General features: G+C 47.0%; 1 long non-coding RNA gene across 2 annotated transcripts in view; it reads right to left on the reverse strand.

The window, feature by feature from the left end:
• The window catches only part of LOC144174459 (uncharacterized), a 202,275-nt gene that overhangs the window by 58,338 nt on the left and 119,115 nt on the right, over nt 1–24,822 (reverse strand). For both annotated transcript variants that reach the window (XR_013323477.1, XR_013323476.1), the window contains exon 3: nt 9,383–9,453. This is a non-coding gene — a long non-coding RNA (uncharacterized LOC144174459). The remainder of the gene's footprint in view (nt 1–9,382; nt 9,454–24,822) is intronic.

Raw genomic sequence — 24,822 nt, forward strand, 5'->3', positions numbered from 1 at the left:
ATTGTGCACATGTCTCTTCTCAATGCTACCTACTTGACGTAACATGGAGTCACACACCTGAGAAGACATTTTATTTTCCTGTATTTCTCGCTGCTCACTTTGAATTCGGTCCCCGTTATCAGCCTAACATTCTCGGCAGCCTATCACGACACCGTAGTTCGTGAGTTTGCACAGAACCCCTAACTAATGCCGACGGTCCAGGTGTTTGTTCTTCACTCCTACCTGTTTATTTGGCTGTTTCCTTGCTTTCCACTCCTTCCACTTTTCCTCTTCCTTGGCGAGGACTGTCGCATGCGGTAATGCAAGCATGGGTTTTTGCTTGTTTTATCTCTGTCTCCGTGCCGTATCGCAACCGGTCTCACTATTTTTATCTGCTCCTGTCGGCTCTTTCGCGCACCAGTGAACCACTCCCTCCCCTAGGGCATTAGAAGCACACCGTCTACATGAAAAGGCCTTACATGCGGCGCCATCGTGGTAAATTTAATGTCACGATTCCCGGTCTCTCTACCCTCCGATATTGATACAAAAATATCACTAAATATAGGCGAACCCTGCTGAGTGCATCAAGAGAAAGAACAAGCGGCGAGGAAACGACGTAGAGGCATTTGTTTAACTTAGAAGGTGTTAACTGGAAGCCGGGCGGCACTAACATACATACGAGAAAAGGAAGCAACCCTCAAATCTCGGTTGGACGGGAGACGAAACGTCGTTATCTTGCTTCTAGGCGCACATGATGCTTAGGTCCAACTAACACCCCATAGATATAAAAAGACCCTGTAAAAGCTGCGGGACTGATTGTTCCTGGTACATTGCGGCATCCTACCCAGACTGCGGTAGTGGATTTGTGTTGGTGACTTCATCGCTTACGAGGGCCGTTTAACCTCGAAAAGTAAGGTCTACCTACATGAAGGCTTTCTTTAGCCTTGTAGGTGTTGATCCCCCAGAACTATACCCTGAGGCGTGTATGATGCGTTGGCCGGCCGTTCGGTATAAATGCAAGTAGACAAGCTCCCGCGCGAGGAGAAAAACGCACGAAAACTGCGCGCTTGTTTGCTTTCGCACTCGCACGCTTAATGAGATAGTGAAAATTAAGCCGTGTAGTGCACCCATGCATTAATGTGTAATGGGCGCGTCCAGTTATCGTCGCGCGTCGGAGGCGATCCAGTTACGGCGAGATATCACCCTCAGGTTGGAAAAGTACAGCCTTTCGTTGCGGCTTCATCGTTTATATAGGTCGGTACGTAAGCGAATAGTGCAGATGATGATATTTATACGCATGTTCTGCTCACCGTTTATGAATAGGAAAATTTTTAGGTATGTTCGCAATACGCGAAACTTTAAAGGTGTAAACCAATTTTCGTTTAAACAGCGCGTGTTTTCTAAACAGTGACTGATCGCTCGCTCGCTCGCTAACTCACCGACCGACCGACCGACTGAGCAACTGGCTCGCTCACTCACTCACTCACTCACTCCACTCACTCCACTCACTCACTCACTCACTCACTCACTCACTCACTCACTCACTCACTCACTCACTCACTCACTCACTCACTCACTCACTCACTCACTCACTCACTCACTCACTCACTCACTCACTCACTCACTCACTCACTCACTCACTCACTCACTCACTCACTCACTCACTCACTCACTCACTCACTCACTCACTCACTCACTCACTCACTCACTGGGCATGAAATCAGCAAACAGGAGACATCTTTATTGAAAGAAGGGGCTTACAACTGGACAATGTCACGGCGCTGGTTACGAACAAAACAACAAAAAAAAAACGCTTGCCTATATAAACACTAATTTAGTTCTCATCCGATCCGACGAATGATGGAATATAGATCGATTATCAGAAGAATCACGAACGCACCAGGTGTGTCCCGTTTGCTTTTACGGTCTGCAAAACGAAATTTTTGTGTTCAGCAGTTAAAATTCGAATTACGCGAGTTCTCCTGAGCAAGTACAAATGGGAATGAAAATCATATTTAAAGCTTTGATGTCTGTATGCGCAACCTGCATAGTAAGCAGAATGCCTTAAAGCGTTAAATCTTCGTGCTCCTTGCTTGCTACGATGACAGCACTTCTCAAGCAGATTGGAGCCGGCTCATTCTGTTTGGGAGTAAACAACTCAGCCCGTATGCGTTCGAGCTGCTTCCTTCAGTTCTTGCAGGCTATCATACTTAAAAATTAAACCAGCATCTCTTGCACACTTAAGGTACTTGTCATGCCGGTTATCTTCTTATCTGTTAACCGCCTTAACGAGGAACCTTCTTCAGGGCACAAGAAAAAGTTTGCTTTATTCAAAAGACTGTCCAGCTCATACTCTAGTACATTTCTTTTACAGGAACGTTACCACCATCAGTGACGAATCAGTGTTTAAAATAGGGTATTTAAAATTATTTCCTTCCTCCGTCAAACTACTACGTAATAAGTGATGTGTGTCTTATTTTGGGGGGAGCCGAAAGAGGCGCTCAGAACATTCGGCGCTTTCAGTGTTTCTCCCGTGTTCGTGAGAATTTCCCCTATGTTTTCTACATAATGACCATTTTTAACATGTCGTCTCCGCATAATAACATTTTTTTATTTTAACCCAAACGAGTTCAAACTGGAAGTTTACAGTGCTAATTTACCTTCCGGTTACTTTTTGTCGGCTCCAGCCAAATACGCAGTTGGGCCTTACGGCGGTCGAGTTGAGTGCGCCGAAGCAGCTGGTCGGTCGTCCCCTTTACCTCCATTTTCCTAACTTTATAGCTTGCCTTTTTGAAGTTTGGGTGGAAACTGGTAGGAGTGTTAATTTACTACGGCAAAATTGTTTGTGGCTTGAAGTTGTAGGTGCCATGTTCATACAACCGCTGTAAGCTTGCGCAAAAGAAGAGTGAGACACAAGCACAGTTCCTCAATGTCCCCAGTTGCGATACTCGCCATAGGCAACCATGTATGAAAAAATTCAGTGCCCTTCCACTCAGTGAAAACGTACGACCAGCGATGCTGGGGTGCGTAATGTTGGAGTTGTCTTAGCGACTAATTGTCATATAATGTCTATATAATGCTGGTTTCTGTAACCACACTCCCACCGTTGGTGGCCACGTATTGACATCAGACAGTACTCCTGTAACGCTTATAACTTCACCGTGAATCAAATAATTGTGACAAGTAAATGAAACTCGGAGTAACCGTAGACTCATCTTACCCCCTAACTGTCGTATAATTGTTTGCGGGATACTTTTGATAACACAAGATACTGCCGTTCTCTGTAATAATATTCCCTCCGAAGATGGTCATGCTTCACTGCGCAACAACCCATGTGGAAAAGCCAGCTTACAAATATCAAGCTTTCTCCGCACCCTTTAAAGTCGGCTCCACCTCTAACAACAATGCATTACTCGGAAGGTATTTTAAAGGGGCAGTATAAGCCTTGATATTTTGAAATACGAAGTGCCTATAACATTTCTTGTTACTTCGAAGCAGTATACCTCACCAACCAAGGAAACTTCCGTGCCCGCGTCAGCAGAACACGCCAAGCTAAATGAAGGAAATTACTGGCACCACCAGGAATCGAACGTGAAGCCGCATAGAGAAACGGAGCGACAGACCGTCGTCTTACCGAATAAGCTACGCCCACCCGAGGAGACGGGGAGACAGACGGTGTAGTCCGCGAGCACAGCAGTGGGTCTACCACCTGGGCTCATTCGAAGCCCTCGTGTGAAATGCAAACCGCACAATGAATAATAACGGCGTTCACGTGGTTTGGATTAGCGGCGAACGGAACATCGTTTGGGGAAAGTGTCAGGGCCTTGGCGGTGACGCACGAAACAAGAGTGAGGGGAAGGCAGTGAGAGAGATGACACGATAGCCGCGCAAGCCGCCCTCCTCCTTGGCCTTCACCGGACGCTCCTCTCCGTTTTCTTTCGGGCGTCGCTGCTCCTTTCGCTCACTCGGTTACTCCGCGGACGCCGCCCCCACGAATCTCAGGTAACGGTTGCCAGAGTCTCTGGTTTCACTTTTTGTAGAGCCACGTGCGTGAAATCAAGTGACGTCGCATGGGTAATCGTTGTGGGTGTCGTTTGCAGCTTAGCAGTCCGACCACCTTCATAGCATGGATTGGAGAGAAATTTTTTTATGATCTTTTTCTCATACACTGAAGGTGTGGCACACAGTTTCACGACCCCGGGGACTTGAGTGGGCACCTCAGGGTGGCGCTATGCTCTTTTCCGATTCTTGTCTACATCGCTGTGCTGTTAGAGATAATCTGCTGGATCCTAACCATAGATAGCTGCGCAATTTAACCGGTCCGTGGATGGCGCCTGCACTGAGGGAAGATCGGGGCAAGCGTTGGGCAAGGTGACTAGCCTGCCTTCTGTCGACGGAAAATTTAAGTAGTACTCAAGTTTCCGGTTGCTGTCGTAAGTCATAGAAGAAAAACAATGGAAACTTAAATAAACTGTACCTAATTAAGTGTTTCCTAATTTGAAAAGCAAGGTTTATTGCACCTTCCGGTAATCCCTAACGCCCCTTGGGCTACGAGCCTTTTTGTTAATAAGAAAAATCAATCAATCAAGTTGTTGTGTTAAGTAAATGTTTAACAGATCTTAGTTTTTGTCCTCTGGTGCCGCGCCAATACACTTACCCCCAGCTTCAGCGAAGCAGGGTTGCTTACACGGCCCAGATTCCCAGACGGAGTTTCGCAAATGGTGGATATTGAAGAGCTTTTACATATAGGTGCGTATAATCCCTCTCTTTTTAATGTAAGCCAGATCTTTATAAAATCCCATTTCTATGATTCACAAAATCAATTATTGGACAGCATTGGCTACCTTCTTTTGGATGATGGTAGTCTGCTCTCCCATAAAGCAAAGAGGAAGTTAAGTATAAAAGACTTTGGGGAAGCGGTCTTCAGGCAGGATTAATTAACATTCGAACGGAGGCCCCAACAAGCAGCACAAGTATTTGACGACCCCGCGCCCAGGAGGAAGCAAGGAAAGAGCTTCGCCCACACGACTCCCTCCAATGAAATAATAACGACTGTCAAACCTGAGGGAAATTCTTTACTCTCAATACGCCTTAATTGAGCAGAGTTCAGGCACAATAGAGATGAACGAACGACGCAGGATATTAAGCCTTATTATTCGACTTCAAGCACAACTTTTCTCTTTCTTGTAAGCCCCTTAATATCATTACGAACGCGTATCGCCGTCGGGCTCGTTAGGTGACAGCGATGTTTATTATTTCATTCGAAACTCCAAGAGCTAGACAGTACGAACTGACGATTTCAAAAGGATAATTCGTTTTTTTTATATATTTCAGGGCGTACGCTCGCGGCGACCTCCACTCCCCCCCCCTCCCCCATTCCTCCCCCACATCCGCATTTTTGTACCTGGTTCATCCTCCGTACTCTCCCACTTCCTTTCTACCGAATCATTGCGCGTGCATTGCTAATTCACGATGCTCCCGAGACGCGCGTATGTAGCGTCGTACTCGGGCTCGGGTTGTTTGTCCTTGCGGAGTTGTTCGGAGACGAAAAACGACGACTGGGTCGAGCAATCTAATCGAAAGCTCTCTCATGAGGCCTCGCCGTCACAGAGCTCAGTCAGAATCGCGAGCAGCTCCCACGGAAATGAAGGAACAGAAAAGACCGTAATAAACGATCACCCCGAGGCGATCGTTTATTTAATAAAAACAATTCACAGGAAAAGAAAAAAAAAAACAGGAGCGAAAGGGCACGTTCCCGTACAGAAGCTCAAGCCACACTTGATATCTTCCGCTTTCTCCTCCGTTTTTATTTCCGTTACAGTTCATCTTCTCAGTGAAAGTGGTATACGCCAAATCGTGCCGGGGCAGTTTTCGTTCCGTACTAAAGTTAACGGCACCACCCATTAATCTGAGCGCGCTCATAACCCTACTCGCCGGGCCAGTACAAAGAAGAAAAAAAGTGAGCGGCACATCTCTGGGGTGCCGTTTCAGTCTAGTAACCTCCTTTGCCTGCGCTTGGGACGGCGATATTTCTCGCGGCTCCTATCTCGCCCCGGCCTTTTTTTCTCTTACTTTTCCATACTAGCCTCCCGCGAAATGGCATACAAGCGTCAGTAAAGCCGACCCGGGCCGGCTCTAGAAAACGGTCTCGCTAAAAGCGCAGGATTAACGTTCCAAACGAGAATGACAAGATAGAAAACCGGAAAGCCCTAGGCTACGCTGTGAGCTGGAAAGCGCAGAGAAAGAAAGATGAGAGAGAGGAGGGGGGGAGAGAGAGACAGCGAAACGTCGAGTTACGTTCCGGCGTGTGTATACCGGAGTTTCTTGCAATCCGGGCATTTATGCCTCCCCTCCCTCCACCGTACATCTCGGCTATAAGCCCTCTCCACCACCTACAGCGTCGACCCCACCCTCTTCCGCCACTGCCAACCCTGCGGCCACCCCCCTTTTCCCGTCTTTTTGCTTTTCCCGACGGTCTTCGCTTTCTTCATTTCGCGGCGACGCATCCTCGGCGTTCCTTCTATTAAATTCTACCTCCTCCCTTTCCCCGAGATGCAGAGGAAGAAGCTCAACGACTGCGTTTACGTTTCTTTTACGCGCCAGACCGTATCGATTTTTCTGTGTGTGCCGTAGCATCCTCGCCGGTATATACGTATAAACACACGGCGCTGCTTTCCCATAAGAGCAGTTCCTTGTAGTTCCCTAAATCATACGCTCAGTCTTTCGTGCAAACACACATGCCCAGTCTTCCCCCCTTCCTTTTCCCTCTCTTTCTCTCCGCTGTTGCTCCCGGTTTCCCCTCATTTCTTCTTCTCTCTTTCCGCCAACGGCGTTTTTCTCTTTCGCCTCCGCCGCCCGCGACGCGCAGATGCGCATTCCTTTCCGTTCTTCGCGGCGTATCGCTATAACGCAAATTGCAACGACCTAAAATGCATAAAGCATCCCTCCCCTACCAGTGGCGTTGGTGGCCTTCCCTTTCTCTCCTGCGACAACGGCGGCATGCGCGCAAAAAAAATAAAAAAAGTCCGGCGCGTCTCCATTCGAAGATTTACGCCCCCGAAAGACGTCGTCGGGCGCTCTCCTATAACCTCCCGCATCCTATATGCCCCATTTTTTCGGCACCTCCATTTTTTTCTTTGTCTCCCTCACCTACTCTTCCTTTCTTTCTTTCTTTCTTTCTTTCTTTCTTTCTTTCTTTCTTTCTTTCTTTCTTTCTTTCTTTCTTTCTTTCTGCCACGGGCTTCGGCCGCAGCTGCGAGCGAGTGTCGCGGGCGCCACTAGTGGCACCAAAATTGGCGGCAGTTTCGTCGACCACCTCGTTTCTTATCAACTGCCTTCTGCGCGCAACAAACAGGCCCGTGTGCGCGTGAGAGAGCCAAGATCTCCATATCTAAGCATGTGCAAAGGTATTGTCGTTATCCTATACGACAGCAGAAGAAAAATATACAGAAAACATTGCCACTTAGGTATGCTCTCACACGTGGTATTTAAAGTGCTATATGGAGCGTGACCACCTCAAAGACTATCAATTATCTGTTGAATTGTGATATAGATTTTACATACATTACAGTGACTTTGTGAGGGCTTTCAAGCTTCCCTACTCTACGGACATTACAGTAATTTTGCGGAGATTTTCAAAAGCCTCTTCAAATTCCAACGCTTCCAACGCTGTTCTTAGCCTCCATATTTGTTTCATTTTACATCATATCCCAAATACCTCGCGAGCCAGGCCCCCGGCGTCCTGTTTCAATAAAGTATTTCATTCATTTATAGAGATATTATAAGTTCGGCGTTGCCTGGCTTCGCCCCCTCGAAGTGTGTCACTCAAAATCTGCAGTTGTAGGCGGCATTTATCCAGCGTACTGTCGTTGGTGTTTCCCGCTATAGTGGAGACGGCGGCAAAAAAATTCCGCCGGTTGCAACCCTCGCCTGCGTTTTAACGCGTGGCGACGGTCACAGATGCGTCGAAGCGACATTCCGAATTTACTGCACAGGCAAGGAAAATAGAATTCCCCTCGATCCCGCAAAAACCATTTGGAAAAAGAGATTATAGTGCACAGAATGCTGACCGGAGACAAATAACAAAAATCGGTCGTGTGCCGTTGGGAGCAAGAGGAAAGAAATCAGTAGTGATATACAGCGCCCGCTTGAAATACAAACTTTGACACTTTCTCGGAGGGAAAAGGAAGACGTGGCTAAAGAATTACGAAGTATGCGGAAGCGAACAAAAAAAAAAAAACCCTGCAAGCTTTTTTTCCCCTGACAGGCGGCGCAGGGTAGAACAAAGAACGACTTTTAAATAGAAGGACACCACACGGAGTTGCCGGCAGCGGAGCGCGAAATATATTGGCGGAGATATGTCTTGAAACAGCCAGCCGAAACTGCTTTCGCGGGGGGAGGGGGGGGGGCTAGCCGGTTCAAAAGCGAGTGTAAAGTACACACCAAAAATTAAGAGACGCCCCAAACACGCACAAAAAAGAGAAGCTCAAGGGAGGCTGAGTAACGGGAGAGTTCTTTCTCGTCCCACGACGCAGCTGCTGTAGGTGGCGTGCCAGGAAAAAGCAGAAAGATAGAGATGGAGAGATGCTGGGGGAGCAACAAAGCCACGCCGCTGCATCCCTTGCGCTGAAATGTGTGCTACGGGTGAGCGGTTAGGAGCGCGGAGGTTAACTCAACGGAGGCTACCTTCTCCTCGCGCGGACCGCGCGGTAGCGCTGACGCTGTGGTGGTGGCCGTTCAGTCTTCGTCGGCCCCCCTTTGTTCTCAGCGGGTCCGGTGGTTCCGCGTGAACCCTTTCGACCGAAACAAGGACAGGTCAAGAGGCATTTAAAACGAAAAAAAAAAAAACAGCAAAAAGTGCGTCATAAAACCCGACGTCCTCCAGGCCGGCCTCCCCAATTCTCTAAAGAGGACCCATAAACACGTCTGGGCTCTAAAGCGGCGAGGCCCGAAAGTTTTAAGCGCCTTCCTGTGACCCACCCCGGGGAGCGGGAGGAACGAGTTACCTGGGAGAGGTTACAGCGCAGGAGTTGCGGGGAGCGCTTATCGCGTGAGAGCGTCGATTTAACAGCCGCCGCCACGACACACGGCGGCGTGGGATGTGCTGCGCTGCTGTTGAGGCTGGGGGTAAGAAAGACGCCGTCCCGGGAGGCAGGAGGAGCCAGTTTTTGCTCGGCCCGTTTAAGGCGCTCACCCTTTCTCGTAACTCGACCGGCTGGGCATAGAAATGCAAATACGGAGCCGCCGAGCGCAGGGTTAAAAAGTGGAAAGCCGAATTCCGGGAACGCGCGTATCGCCGACGGTAGTAACAGGGACTCAAGCGGACGAGAATCCGTTGGTGGGAAGATGCTGGGAGGGGGATAAAAACTGATGAAGTGGCATCGTGAGGGATGCTCGAACTTACCGGGCCCCCAGAGACGGTAAAAATGTTTAAGTCGGGCAAGTGCCGGTCCATTCAGTCCCCCATGACGGGTCCTGCAAGGGAAAATCACTGTGTAAGACGGTGGTTTAACATGGAATGCCATAGACAGTTAAGCTCAATTTGATCGATTGATTGATTGATTGATTGATCGATCGATCGATTGATTGATTGATTGATTGATTGATTGATTGATTGATTGATTGATTGATTGATTGATTGATTGATTGATTGATTGATTGATTGATTGATTGATTGATTGATTGGTATTCGTGATACGACCGTATTCTTGCGACCACGGTTGCAACGTGTGCACAATGCGGGAAGATAGATCATGTGGTGATGAGAAAATTATGCTGACAATAAGGGAAAGTGAAGCAGGTTTCAATCCGCGAAATGCATCTAAATCATAAAAAGATGCCCGAACTCCATATTACACCTGCCAAGTGCTTTTCGTATTTGTATTGAAACATGGTCGTAATAACCGAATAAACACGAGCTGTCGCTCCGCCCCTGCGGCGCTCAGTGCGTAAGGGAGGCTGACGGCAAGAAAAAGAAACCAAGGGAAGTGGCGCCATCATGGAGTTCGTGCAAAAGCAGCGGCAGGTATTCGTCTTTATCCGTGTTGCTGTCCTTGCTCCGCGAACCGTCCGTCAGTAGGGAGACTTACAATGGCGGACCCAGCGCTTGGAGGCCACAAAAAGATAGGGTGACCCGAAACCAACACGCTCGCCATTTACAAGTTTTATACGGGGTTTTTTTCCCCGACGATTCGCGGCGGTTTCAAATTTTGAACTACTCGGATAAGCCAGCGGCCGGTCCGCGCCGATAACTTAAGGCGGCAGTAGCTTAACGGCCATTACTTAATCTGCTCTTTCAATAGCCGCGCCTGTAGACCATCCCTCAACCAATATTTTACCACTCCACCACCACCACAACCACCGTCATCATCGTCCGTCATCATCGTCCCCAATAACTACAGTTGCAACGTGTCATCATCCTATCTGAACAACGCCCCCGTCGCCCTTTTGCAAGGATGTTTATCATGTCGATCTTTAGCTGTACCAGAATTATTTCCCTACCTATTTCAAGGACGGTCTGGAAAGATCATTATGGAGTCTGAGCGACTGCATTCCTCAGGAAACCGCAGCGTCGACCACAGTAAGGACCTCGCGTTCATCTGCAATTTCACAATTCAAAATGAGCAACTACCGAGTTCTTGTTCCGCACATGACTACGCCAAGACGACGCCCCCCAAAGAAGGACGCCTGCCAGGTGCTCCCTCGTACCTTGTTTTTGAAATCGAGCTAATGGATGTACCTCGCTCATTTAAATTCCTGATGACCCTGCCACTCGGCCACCGCCAAAGAAGGACCCAGCTTTAAACTCTGTGAACCAATCCGTGCTTCAAGCCTTGTCCCGGGGTGGTGTTGCCGAAGGAACGCACAACGCCCGCTGGTTTTGGCGCTACTGAGAAGCAGCGGGAGAGTTATCATTAGACGCCATCAAGACGAGGGGCTGACCACCGCTTGCGAATGCTGCCCGCGGTCGAGAACGAGACGAAGGCCAACGCTCGTCGCGTGAGCAGCCCCTATTAGTGGCCTTTATTAAATACGTCTTGCTCCTTCGGCGCCCGCGTGGTGGCGCCGTTGTTGTTCGCTCTGCGCCGTCTTGCGCCCGAACGGGAGCGTCCGGAACGATAAAAGTGTTTCCTAATGGGCTCCGCCGATGCGCTCGCAAAGGTTCATAAGACGGATCATTAGGCGCCCCCTCGTATTCCTCTTCTCTGCGGCCGATGCGAAACCTTTTCTTGCTGCCATCCCACATTCCTGCCTTCGCTTCCGCCGTTAACTCGTTTCTCCGCGTTACGTGCTAGCGTTATTACGACGTTTTTGAGAAAAAATGGGGGAGGAAGTCGTTGTTTTTACGCGGCGCGAAGCATTCGCGCGCAACGGTGCTTCGCGCCCTCTTGGAAGTCCTTGAAGGTCTTTAAGATCGATGCGGGAACGTTGCGAGTGCACCTCGGAAGGCACGCGTGTTTGTCGTACGCTTATGATATTTGCGCGAAGAAAATCAATTTATCCGGCCGCTTCCTCAAGCTGCTGCACGTCTCTTCAGGCATTAAAAAGCGCGGGCTATAGGCACTAAAGTTGAGAGCATCACCGTTTGAAGCTCGGGAGTGTGATTAAAACAAGTGGGCTGGTCACGATACACTCATCTTGATGTATTTATTTGCTTTTATTCAAGAAGTCCCTGGGTCGGAGGGATTATGCGTGATGCCACGTTACGTTTGCGCAGGGAAAATATATCATCTACACTGGTGTACGAAGGGGGAAGGTGGGTTAATAGGCGTGGAACTGACTCTTCCTACCATCAAAGAGAACAACGACAGACAAAAATTTTCGGTTGCAAGCGATGCACCAAGCCGCTGTGGCTTCGCAGTCTGCATCACCGTCATATAGCAGACGGAAGTTAGGCCATGTGCATATCGAAGTTTTCAAGCGAAGCTTGTATCGACGGACTAACGCCATCGGTGGTGGCGTATGCCGAAACGCCTTACGTCAAAGCCAACTTTGTCCATGTGATCTAAATGACGATGATTATGGTGATGATTATAATTATTCTTCTGATGATGCCTTTGACGTGTCTCGGACGTACCCACTCGGGGGGATTGGCGTTATACTTAGGGTACGTTATACTTAGGATTGTTCGTTTTCGGGTGTTTTATTAAAACAAGAAAGCGTTTTATACAGGGATACACCAAGATTTCACTGATGTCATATCCGTCATGGAAAAGACGCCAGCACACCTTTGTCGAAGCCACTCGCCAGCAGGACGTCGCTCACCAAGCACACCAACAAGACAGCCGCCGACCCGCAAATCATGCTCAGCTGTGATTTCGCTGCACATTTCACTTTCGTGTTTTACCGATTCCCAGGACCGAGAAATAGACCACAGTTCTTTTTAACTTTTAGTCGTGTCCATCTGCCACTTCATTTTCTCTCTTGGACCTTGTCCTCATACTGTCGGACTCTCGCTGTTTCGTTGAAGTACGCATCATAAACGATCATTCACAGGTTCTCTTACCTCTTCATCCGCCGTCCTCCCGCATTCTTTTTAATTTTAATAACTCTCATGAAAACGACAACATACTATCCGCTCCCCTTCTTCAGACATCAGCGGCCGTTAAAACGACAACAACAACGACAAGTGATAACAGAGCACCGAAACCGCTGTGAAGCCATTGAAGCAGCAGCAGCAGCAACAATGACGACGACCAAGTCGGCGTCCCCCGCCCGCGTTCGCGGAGGAATAGGAAGACGCAAGTGAAGAAATAACCATCTTAATACAGCAGGCCCACTGCGGAGCACACGAACGGAGAAACGCCACGGGCGCGCTCTCAGCGAACGACGGAGTTGATTGATGGTCGATGGAGAAAGTGTGCCTCTAAATACCGGTCGCGCGCTCGGTTGGCGCCCAGGAACTTCGGAGAGAGTCGGCGCGACGCCGTCGTGCCCGCACTATAGTACATACACCCGCATGCTGATGTGCGGGTCTGATGAGAGAGGCGCGTGCTGCGCGTCTCCTGTTATTACTGTAAACACGGCTTGGCGTTCGCGAGACGGCGAAGGGTGCCAGTGTACTCTCGCTTTCAGCGACTCCAAGACGCCGCTCCTTCCTTTCTTCGGCTTTGCTTATGTTTTTTTTTTCTCCCTCTGTTGTTGCTGAGGGGAACTTACGACGCGCGAATATTTTTATGTCGTCAAACTGGCTGCGTTCACGCAACGCGAACGACAGCCGTTACGTCGTCCAGGCAGCGGCCTGGGCGCGATGGTGGACGGCTCTCTGGGGCAGACTGAAGGCCGCTTCGATTCGACATGTTGGACTGACGAGAACTGCTAAAGAGGAGCTCCGCATTTTTTTACGATGGAATTATTATTGCGAGAGGAGTCGTGGACCGTCCGCGGACCGCTCAGAACTATTCTAAAGAATAACAGAGACAATAGAAGAAGTTCCGAATACCACGAAGGCAAATTTTCATAAAGAAACGAGGGAAGGCGCGGTTTGATGGCTCTCGCGGAACTCGCCCGCCTTGATTTTATAATATTTCACATTCCAAAGACAGATTGGAAGGCACGCGTATTTTACTTGGTACTATATTTATTCCAACAACGTACAGGTAACTGCTGGATCATTCGTGTGCTCAATACGCTGGCGACTGACGTTTCTTTTGATGTGCGGGGAACACACTGGGGAAAAATAATTAACAGAGCAGATGCCAATAGAAAAGAGCGTAGTTTAAGCGACAGCAGTCAGCGTATTGTGCCCGTTTCAATGAACACAGCCGACTGGCGATCCTGGGCCATGAGCACTGCACAGTGCAGTGCGCGTCCTGCACAGAAGCACATGAATCGTAAAAGACCTTTCATATTCCTTGACAACCTAAAAATGAAAAAAAAAAACAGAGACCGTTTGCTAACGGCGCTAACGACGGCTGACGTCGCCTCAATACGACAAACCCAAGACTATCAGCAAAATTTCTTAGCCCAACTATACGCTTTCTACTACGTTATTTCGAAACATTTGAGCGTTTTACTTGCCGAAGCTTCACCTGGGCTATCAGGCAACGCCGTAATGGAAGACTCCGGATTAATTCTGACTCCTGGGAGTCTTTAAAGTGCGCCGAAGTTTCGACACATCGGTGTTCCCTTCTTTTCATCTTCATCAGAAAGGCTGCCGCGCGGCCGAGATCGAGCCCGGGCCCTGCGGCTGAGCAGCACAACGTCTTAGCCACTGAGCCGCCGCGGACTGCATTCTTTCAAAAGCTGTCTCCAGTGTTTCTGTTTTCTTTTAAACAGCAAGAAAGCGGTCTATGCCACAGCAGGCACAGCTTTTTGTGCATTCTCATATACCGAAAACAAACAAACCAAACGTGCGGTTCTTGAACTACTTTATCGCAGCGCTGAGGTTAAGCTGATGGTCTCTAATTCGCATGCTCGGACGGTTTGGCGCACGCGTATTTCAGAAAAACACCTTTATGAGACATGTTAAAACCATTGTGCTCAGGCTATCGCAAAACGGTCGCCCGTTCTTTAGCCGTAGCGCGCAGGAACAGGACGCAAAGTAGCGACGCGGACACAGCGCTGTTCTATCAGCGCGCACTTCGCCCAGCACCACTCTCGGCAATGGCTTAGCAGTTGCATTAGGCCGCAGTGCTGCTTGCTATGGTCTCTTCAAGGAGAAGGACACACATCTGCGAGAACCAGAGATACAACCACGGCGGTAATGGCAGCGACAAGCAAGCTGAACGACCGGCACGGGGCCCCCTCCAGGCGATAACTTCCGCGGAGAAAGAAGAGCAGGCAACGGTGAAAACTCGTCCATTTGTTTCGGGATCGACAATCCGGGACACTCTGTCCGGCCAACAACAGATCGAGGTCGTCACGTCACAGTCAAAAGTCACGTGGCAAAGACGTTTTCGTCACTTCCTAGGCCGTGGGCTTTTTTGTTTTTGTTTTTACTTTTATCACAAAGGCATTGCGCATAGCATCAAGAAGTCATGCACTGCGGTAAGGAGTTTCACCCAAGGCTTCAGCCAAAGCATGTTGAGGCGATTGCCGAAGGCATTGTTTGTGAGCGCAACGATCGCTTCGCCGTTTTTTTTTTATTACTGTTGTTATTGCGTCATTTTGCCCCTGGGAATTTGTTCTGTGCCCGAGTTGGTTTCTTTCCACGTAGATGATACCCGCGTGATACGTTGTGGTGGCCGGTTGCTTAAATCAAGTAAGTGTATCGTCGAAGTGTCCCTCGACGTCGCGTTGTCTGTTTCTATGAGCCAGCTCACGAATGAAGCCGTCACCTTGAGCCCTCGCCGGTGAAACGGCGACAACACGACGACAGCGATCTTTTCCCTAACAATCGAGGACGAAGTGTGACACCACTAGTTGTGCGCCCCCATATCCTACAAGAAAACAAGTCACGTTGCCCTCAGCAACAACATGCAGCAAAAGAGTTCACCAAGCCAGGATATGCCGTGCTGTGATGCAGCGAATTCAGTGATGTGGAAATGATTGTGTGCATTGGGGTGCCACGCTGGACGTACTACCACATTCGGCTTGTTATTGCGGTGACAGGTAAATGCGCAAACGAGACGTGGTCGAGCTCACTGTGTTCCGGTACATCTACGAATTCCACAGTGACAGAGAGAGAGAGAGAGAGAAAGAGAGAGAGAGAGAGAGAGAGAGAGAGAGAGAGAGAGAGAGAGAGAGAGAGAGAGAGAGAGAGAGAGAGAGAGAGAGAGAGAGAGAGAGAGAGAGAGAGAGAGAGAGAGAGAGAGAGAAAACCTTTAATGAAAGCTGAAGAGGTCAGTCCCACTAACGGAGAATTTGTTTTATGGTAAAGGCGAGATTAGCCATTGCACTTAGCTTGCTATCTCACTTGATGTCTGCGCTCTTGATGGCTGAGTGCGATGCATGCTTGCACGGGCAGCAATTTTTTGCAGGCAGCTGTATGATACGGGCTTCCAAATACAACTGCCTTACATACATACTATTACATATTGCATACATACTATTTTACACTGCCTAACTGGTGAAAAGAGCAAACTTTAAATCGTAAATCAGCGGAAAGCTGAAGGCACGTAAAGTTTGTTAACTGCACGTCGCAGGCCTTATAGCTACAGCAAGTGGTGAGCCTGTCTTATATGCGCCTCCTGCAGTTGTAACTGCCCTACCTGGCCTGATTGCCCCCAGTGATGGTACAGGACGAGAATATTAACAGATAAGCCATTTGCAGTGTCGTGGTATTTTGTTGTCCCTCTGTTTTCTTAGTGCAGGAACACACCCAGCTCAGTATCATCACAAACTTAATAATCAGAGCAAAGCGAAGTTCATCCAGCAGTGGGTGGTCATAGCGCTGTATTCTTATTTTTATGGTGAGCCGCCCCTGACCAAAACACTTTTTCCTGTGGCGTTATACACCCATGACTACTATTTCCGAGACCCACTTTGGGTTGCCCGTAGAAGCAGCCATTCCACTGAGAGAAGGAAGGGTCACCTATGCAAGCCTTCCCCATCAAGATGCCAATAGTCAGCTGTACTCCTGCTATTGTCACTCCAATCGCCTTTGGAACTCTCAGCTGTGCATTGTGCTGTCAAAACTGCAAATGCTCAACGCAGGAACACACATGTACACTAGCTCAATCAGCGCAGTAAAGCACTGGGACAGGAAGATGCTTTGAGTCTTCCAGCATATTCATGGTCACTATTCAATATTTCTATCCGGTGATTGCAAAGATACAGCCTGAATGCTTCTAACCACTTTGCCGACCACATTTTCCCCTCACCATACCAGACTCCTTGCAAAATTACTGCCTTCAGGTCCTTCTGCTTTCTTAAGACTAAAAGATCTCTGCCCTCATAGTTGCCGATGCATCTGCTCCCTTCCTTGCACTGTTTCCGAGAGGAGGCAGTTTCTCTCCAAAGGCTTCTAGTTGGAGTGGCCCTCAGACTTTTTCAATCTGGACACATGTAATCCCCTGTCCACTGAAATCCATATGCACGAGTCACTAAGTTGTGAATTTTCATAATGTCTTTGCGCATTGATAGCAGGTATAGGTTCTGAAGAGTTGACTCTGATGGTATGTTTTGGGCCAAAACGTTACGTAAAATGGACTCAGCAAGCCTAAAAAGGCGTTTTTAGGGCAACAAAAAGCAAATATAGACATGAATCTAAAAATAGGCCCTTATAGGCACTATTAACAGTTGATTTCTGTAGTCCGTGCTTATAGAACAAATTTTACAAGGACTCCAGGAAAAAAATGGGAATTTCGCCTTAAGTTCCAATCTCTAGTTATACTTTGTACATCAGGGAATGAGCTGCATCACAAATATTATCATGTGCCTGTGCATAACTGTTTTGTGTGCTGGAATTCGCTTTTTTACTGATGTTACCATGGTATCTGTATATACACGATTGTACTTTACCAGTAATACTTAGTTGCACTTGTTCCTGTCATTCTTTGTCTCTTGTCAAATTTTTGCCTGTATATATGCGAGTGTATCTTACCAATAAATCCTAGTTGGAAGTAGCACTTTGTCGTGTCATCCTTCTTTGTCTCATCCAAATTTTGCCCTTTACACGTGTGAAGTCACCCAAAAGTTCACGTCGGTCAGCTACATGAGAGATTCAGTACATCACCCACTAAAAGTCTGCATGCCTTCACCTAATAATTAGTCCGTAAGCTACAAGTGAGACTAACACTAGCCATCCAGAGTTAACATATATGGAGAAAAAGCGAGTAGTATAATGCACAAAAGAAATTGGAAAAGATACGAGGCTGTTTGGGCACAACTGTTTATTGCAATTGAATTTCCTGGAAAAAAAGTCAGTGTTGGGTGCAACAGGGCCTCAGAACACAAGTCGGCTTCAATGTTTGTTTCAGTGAAGTTTTTTCTGAGCCGACATCACAAGCACAGAGTTAGGTAACGGCACTGTAAATCAAAACTATCATGCATGGTGGTGTGGCTCCTAGACTCAATAAAGTGCAAAGGCTTTAAGCTGCATGCAGCGCCCTTGGAGAAAGTAAATATCTTCATTCAGTGGCTTCTGCTTCATCTAATGGGAATGCACTGTCCCCTTATAACTGCTGAAGGTGGTACAAAAACAATTCAGCTATTACCAACACACCCACTGAAAAGAAAGTACTGGTGATCCCTTTTAAAATCCTGTGTCTGACGTGTTTGAGGTGTTTGCAGCACATTGTGGCAAATTTTAATTTTTGTCCCCAGTGCAAATTACAAAAGGCACAAATTGCGGCTCGTTGAATGTTACGTGGTGCTTTTGAACGGACTATGTATTAGGGGTGGGCGATTGATCGATCAACTTTCCGATTAATGCTTTAGTTGCGATTAATTTTTTAGTCGGTCAAAGTCATGTGAGCAAACCGAAACAGGAGTACCGCGTTGAAAGTGTGTGCATGCCGAGGACCATATTTGCATTCAAATAACCTGCCTGACGTTACAACAGAGAACAAAGCAAATATTCTCAGAGATGATAGCAATTAAAACTGTTAAGATGGAGAAGCATTTTATTATTGTTGTTGTTGTATGGATTGAATTAAAATATTATTTTTGGTCATTTTTCTTTCGAAACCAACACTACCGATTAATTTATTAATTAACAGATTAAGCTATCCAGTTAATCGGATTAAAACTTTTAACTGACGCCCAACCCTACTATGTATGCAACCTACATCTTGGCTTTATTCAAAAGGTCAGACAGTGTACATCATTACTACAATATTGTTGTATGAGGAACAACACTACCACCACACAGGAATTAAAATACCCACGGGTAGATTTCACAAACAGGCAGCCAGAATGCAAAGGAAGCCAAGTAAACCAGGGGAGGCCATCCACTTATTAAACAGCCATCGGTTCCGTTCTTGTGCAAGATGGATAAAACCTGCCACTTTACCTTACTTCAACTGTGGTATCAAAACAGCTTGCCCGAGTTGTTGTTGTTTTTGTTCCTTGATATTATTGGCGCATACCCAATCAGGGGATCGGCCAAACATCAGTCGTTAATTCGAATGAGATTCAAAGAAAATTAGAAAATTAGAATGATTCAAAGAAAATTAGAAAAATTTGAAAGCTTTTCTTTTTCTTGTGTTGGAGGAATTGAGTTTGGAATTCGGTCAATATTGAAACAAAAAAAGGAAATAAATAAATAAATAATTAAATAAAGAAAAGTAAGAGTTACTGCTCCTGCTTCCTCTTTTTTTCTGCCATGCACTCGGTACGAAATGAAATATTTACTACCACTACAAAATGTCTGAACTAAAAGCCCGCAACCCTCCTAGTTGTATTTCTTATTGGAGCTTCTGTAGAGACCAGGACTGCGAGGATATGAAATTCTGCTTTTAAAGCTGTTTTATTGGAATAGCTTTTAATAGGAACGGATATTTTCAAATTAAAATGCTCCCCTAAAGCACCTTTCTCTTCGAAACGTGTTTTGGTTGAGTTGGTCTATGATATTGACAAAATAAAAAAAAAACTCCCACCTCCCCTCGCGGGAACCACTGTGTAGATGCGACGCATAGGCGGAGCGCCGAAGGGACCGCGTTTTATATCGCGCATAACGTTGAGGGGACTGCGTAAGCTGGTCCCAGTCGATGACGACGTTGGCGTATTTGTAAAGCGGCGTGGACTCTAGGTGTTTGAGCCAAGCGTGGATGTTGCTTCGCCGGAGAACGGCACACCGGTTATATGCGCAGCGCGCCCGAAGCAGAGGAAACCGCGGAAGAGATAGTACTGCACATGCGCCGGCCCCAGCGCGTCTGCCGCGGCTATGACGCAACGTGCCGCGGCTATGGCGCAACACAATCCAACACAATCCACTTTAATCCAATACAATACAAATCCAAGCCAAGCCAATCCAATCGAATCCAATCCAATGCCTCTCGCGAGAGAGTGTTTGCTCTCGGAGAGGAGAGGGGGTGAGCGGCGGAGAGCGCAGCTGGCGCGGCGAGGAGAATGGGGGAGGGGTGGACAACGCCGACGACAACGACAACGACGACGCCGGAGGGACAAGGCGAGTGAATCAGATGCTCTGCATCTAAAAAAGTATGAGCGCTACAATAACAGCGTTGAAAAGAACGGACGATAAATACGCCAGCTGCTTGCCCTTCTCGTCCGTTGTTCTTGTAGCGCTCATATATTTTCAACTCCTTCCTCCTGTCCTTTAGCCGCACGTCACAGGTGCATTGCGGCAAAGCCTGTCGGCGCTAGCGGTGAAAGCGGCGCTAGTTAGCGGGTCGATCGGTCATCCAAGCTTTTTATGGGCCTGGTACTGGTACTACAGCGGAGTTATGGTGGAGTCAGTGACTGTCGAACTTGAGCAACACGCTTAAAGCAGATACGTGGCGCGTTCATCAACCAACACCTCGACGCTACGTCGCGGCTACGTTGACACAAACTCGGGCATCAAACAAACGCCAAAGCGAACCTACCGCTGCGGAAGGGCGTATGTAATATTTACCTTGGTATGTATACGTAAAAAAACACCTTACCGCAGTGCATACCTTCTTGATGCTATGCGCAGTGCCTTCGCGATAAAAGTAAAAAAAAAAAAAAAAGCCCACGGTCCAGGAAGTGACGAAAATGTCTTTATCACGTGACTTTTGGCTGTGACGTCACGACCTCGATCTGTTGTTGGCCGGACAGAGCGTCCCCGACAATCCACCATATATATGTTCTACATACATAGCTCTGCACGCTGTTCAAAACCTTAAAGTGTACGAGGGTGAGAGCAGTGAGAAAGGCAGATTTTTTGAAGCTTAGAGAACGTTAATATGTATCAGGGAGTAAAAAACGAGTGCAGGGGGGCATTTGGCAAGCGTCCCAATATGCGGACGATGTTGAACCAATATATCGTCACGTAGCCAAAGACGACGGAGCTGACTTGAAGGAAAAACAAGTTTATTGGAGCGAGCTTGTGCTCCCCTAATAACTGAAATAATATACAGGCGGCGAAGCAGTGAAGCGCGCAAGGCGAGTGTCGGCAAATCGAATGCCGCGGCGTCCGCTCTGCGGGCATTTATCTTTGTGAGCGGGTCTTTCTCGAACCGTCGAATTACATCGAGAACACTGTAGATAAAAGAAGACTATTCTACGCTAGTACCGTTAGGGCGAAACATTCTCCCTATGAAATGAGATAATGCGTGCGGCTTAAGAACAAAAGAATGAAACATGCACTTCACGCGGGACACAGAGAACACAGCCCGCCGCAGCCGGTCGGCAAAAGCAAAAACAAACAAATCCAATGCATGGTTCGCAGCAATATCAGGCACAACTAGTAAGAAATGAAAGAAAAAAAAAGTGAGAAATATAGAGTGCGACAGGGAAGAGAGGCGGCCATTCTGTAATAAGGAGAATGAGTAATTTGGCAGCAAAGGCGTCCGGATTTCGTATATTTAAAATTTGCGTGCCGCATGTCAAGGCTTTCTCCATTTTATCCTTAGAAAATCCTCGAATGTGGAGCATCACGGCCCACGACAAAGGCTAAAAGAAAGGCACCGTGTCTGTTACACTGTTTGTGTAGTTTCCATGTTCTGACAATATTTTTAGAATGTTTTCTCTCTCTTACGTAAATATCGGGTGTGGGGTATTTAACTCCGCCCTCTTTCCGAGAATTGTAACGGCACACGGCGCATGATTTGTATTTTCCACCCCTCCACTTGCTCCATCATCGGCGATCCCCCAGGTCACGAACACACCCAAACGCGTGCACAGCGTTTCGAAGTGTCGCGTTGTTTGGAAGGCCTTTCAGCACGCCTGAGCAAAAGGTCAGACCTAAGCTCCCGCAACAGCAACAACACACTATACAGTGCGCCAAAGTAGTGAACCCCGTAGAACTGTCGATATTTAAAAAAAAACAAGCAAAACCGGAAATGAGGCACGCACCACACGAACGGGTAGCGTCATTAGGGTAATTACTGACGCTGTCTCGGCCCAATACCGGGAAAAAGGGGACCCGCTATACGGAGCCGGAAAGCGCCGCTCCATTTGCAGGGTAAGCAGTGGCCTTCAACGCCTCGGACTCCCAGAGCAGTGCTTTCGAAACATTGAGAGAGGTACGCATGAAGAACATGTACAGATGCAGTAGACAAGCGCGCACTTGTGCTCTCATATATTGACAAGGCGCCAAGACGCGTTATTCCACGTGCGTATGTATATATGTGCGCACGTAAGTACATACATACATACATGCGTGCGTGCGTGCGTACACACACATACATACATACATACATACACGCACGCACGCACGCACGCACACGCACGCACACACATACATACATACCTACATACATACACACACATACATACATACATACATACATACACACACACACACATACATACATACATACATACATACATACATACATACACACATACACACATACATACATACACACATACATACATACATACATACATACATACTGTACACACACATACATACATGCATACATACATACATACATACACACATACATACATACATACATACATACATACATACATACACACATGCACATACATACACACATACACATACACATACAACATACACATACATACATACATACATACATACATACATACATACATACACACACATACATACATACATACATACATACATACATACATACATACATACATACATACATACATACATACATACATACATACCCATAGGACGGCAGGCTCACTCCCGAGACCGCCCACTCAGCACTCACGAGCGAGAAGTGAATGAGCCTCGCCATCGCTTCGGGTTGGCGAGGGTGAATGCGAGTGACAGAGCGCCACTCGCGGTGAGCCCCACTCACCACTCCCGACTGTGAGGACCACTTAACTCTCCTGAGCGGTGAGCGGCGCTCGTGAGTGGTACCGGCTGCCAGTGATCATGGTTCATTGATATCACTGAAGTTCGCATTCTATACATTTTGTAAAAAGGAACGTCGCTACTCAGTAAAATATGTAAAATAATGTTTAGCACAAATCTGGTAGAAAAATAAATAATATCAAAACGATCAAGAAACAATCAGTCATATTTAATAGAGAAACCGCGGCAAAAAAAAAATATGCGCAATAATGATAATGCCTAAACCATAATAAGACCACAGACATACTGTAATATATATTTTTTTTCATAGGTATGTTGAACAAAAACAAATAAATGAAACGAGATCAGCAAACCATCTTTAATACATAGGGTGACGACACGTCCTGTTTTGGCCCCGGCAGTCCCGTTTTCGGGGTCCGCTTTTGCCGTCCCGTGTTTTTGTGCAAATAAACAATCATGTCCCGTTTTCGCAGGACTGCATAATTTCAAAATTGGCGCCAAGCAAGTTGATCAAACCAAAATTGTGCCGACTCGCTACAAATATATTTTGCAGATGTGGCCTTAAATACTTTAAAATATTTACCAAGAAAATAAAATTTAGATCTATTCTTACGGAAGAATGCTTTGAAGTTTCTTGCTGAGGCAACTTTGAAAAGGCATTATTTCACCAGTGGGCCATTTAGAAGCAAAACGTTGAAAAGAAACTAGAAGATCGGAACTCTTCACGTATCTCTTCAGGTAGTTCGGTTTCTGAGAGATGGGTGCAAGTCTAAAAAACGATGTCAAGAGGGCCGATGTGCACGCTGCGCCGAGATTTTTCGCGTTGCAGAACTGGCCCTGTGTTTTTCTGGAAACACGGCTCTATGAAGCGCGCTTTTTTTTTTTTTTTTTTTTTTCATTGCGAACTCGACGTCGACATCAACCTCTGGAATGTTGCTTCTGCGGCATAACTTTCTGTACAGGTGCGAAGAATTTTACTACCGAGTAGTGCACGATAAAGTCCTGCTTAAAAATATTCAGTTGTCGGCAAAATACACCAACGAAGGACCCGAAGCGGGACCTTCGAAATGAATGCACGTAATTTAACTGTGAGTTGGGTTATTTCCTCAGCCTGAGTGAGGGCTTGGTGCAAAATGTAACGTTTTAAATAAGAGCAGTTCGCGCATTAAAATGTTTTTCCCAGTGTCCCGTTTTCTACCTCCAGAAGAATGGCCATCCTAATAATACATAATTGGAGGAGAAATCGTTTCTTAGAAAAGTAATCTATTCATCATTATGCGTAATAAAAACAATAATAGAAACATCGACAAACCTGTAATTTATTTCAACTGTTCACTTGGTTGGTTTTTTTTAGTCAATCATTGGCACGCCCCAATCTTTCTTTCTACCGAGATCAGCCTGCAGGTAAACGTCCGGGTGCTAACTGTCCGCCTGCTTATAGTCCGCGCACGGAAAGTCCGTATAAAAATAATTGATTGATTGATTGTAGGGGTTAACGCGCCGACGCAACGCAGGCGATGAGGCGCGCCGTGGTGGCGGGCTCCGGATTAATTTTGACCACCTGGGGATCTTTAAAGGGACGGACAACCGATTTTTGTCACGTATATGTTCTCTAGCTCATATGAAAGCCAGCGTTTTATATAGCCCGATAACCACAAGCAATTTCTAAACAAACTGGCGGAAATAATTTTAATTTGGCAGCAAACTTCCTGAAAACGGAAGGGTGGCGGTTCGTAGTGTCGAAACTTGGCACTGCAATATGTGTCCCTGTCACGTGACCTGCAAACCTAGCAGCTACTGTAACTGCCTAAATGTTTATTTACGTTTTGGAAACCTTTTAACACATGTATTTGTACAAACTTAAATTGTATATGTATTTTTTAGCATTATTTTGAAACTTTTTTAGACACGCCGCCCGCCGCCGCTGGGTTGCTCTCAGTGTGGCTAACTGAGCCTCCATGCCCAGAATCAACGGCAGCGTTCAGTAAACAGACCAAGTGAAGGAGCTTTGA

The sequence above is a fragment of the Haemaphysalis longicornis genome, unplaced genomic scaffold, assembly GCF_048455015.1.
Source record: "Haemaphysalis longicornis isolate Haplotype H1 unplaced genomic scaffold, Haemaphysalis longicornis Haplotype H1 scaffold_3, whole genome shotgun sequence".
Taxonomy (NCBI): domain Eukaryota; kingdom Metazoa; phylum Arthropoda; class Arachnida; order Ixodida; family Ixodidae; genus Haemaphysalis; species Haemaphysalis longicornis.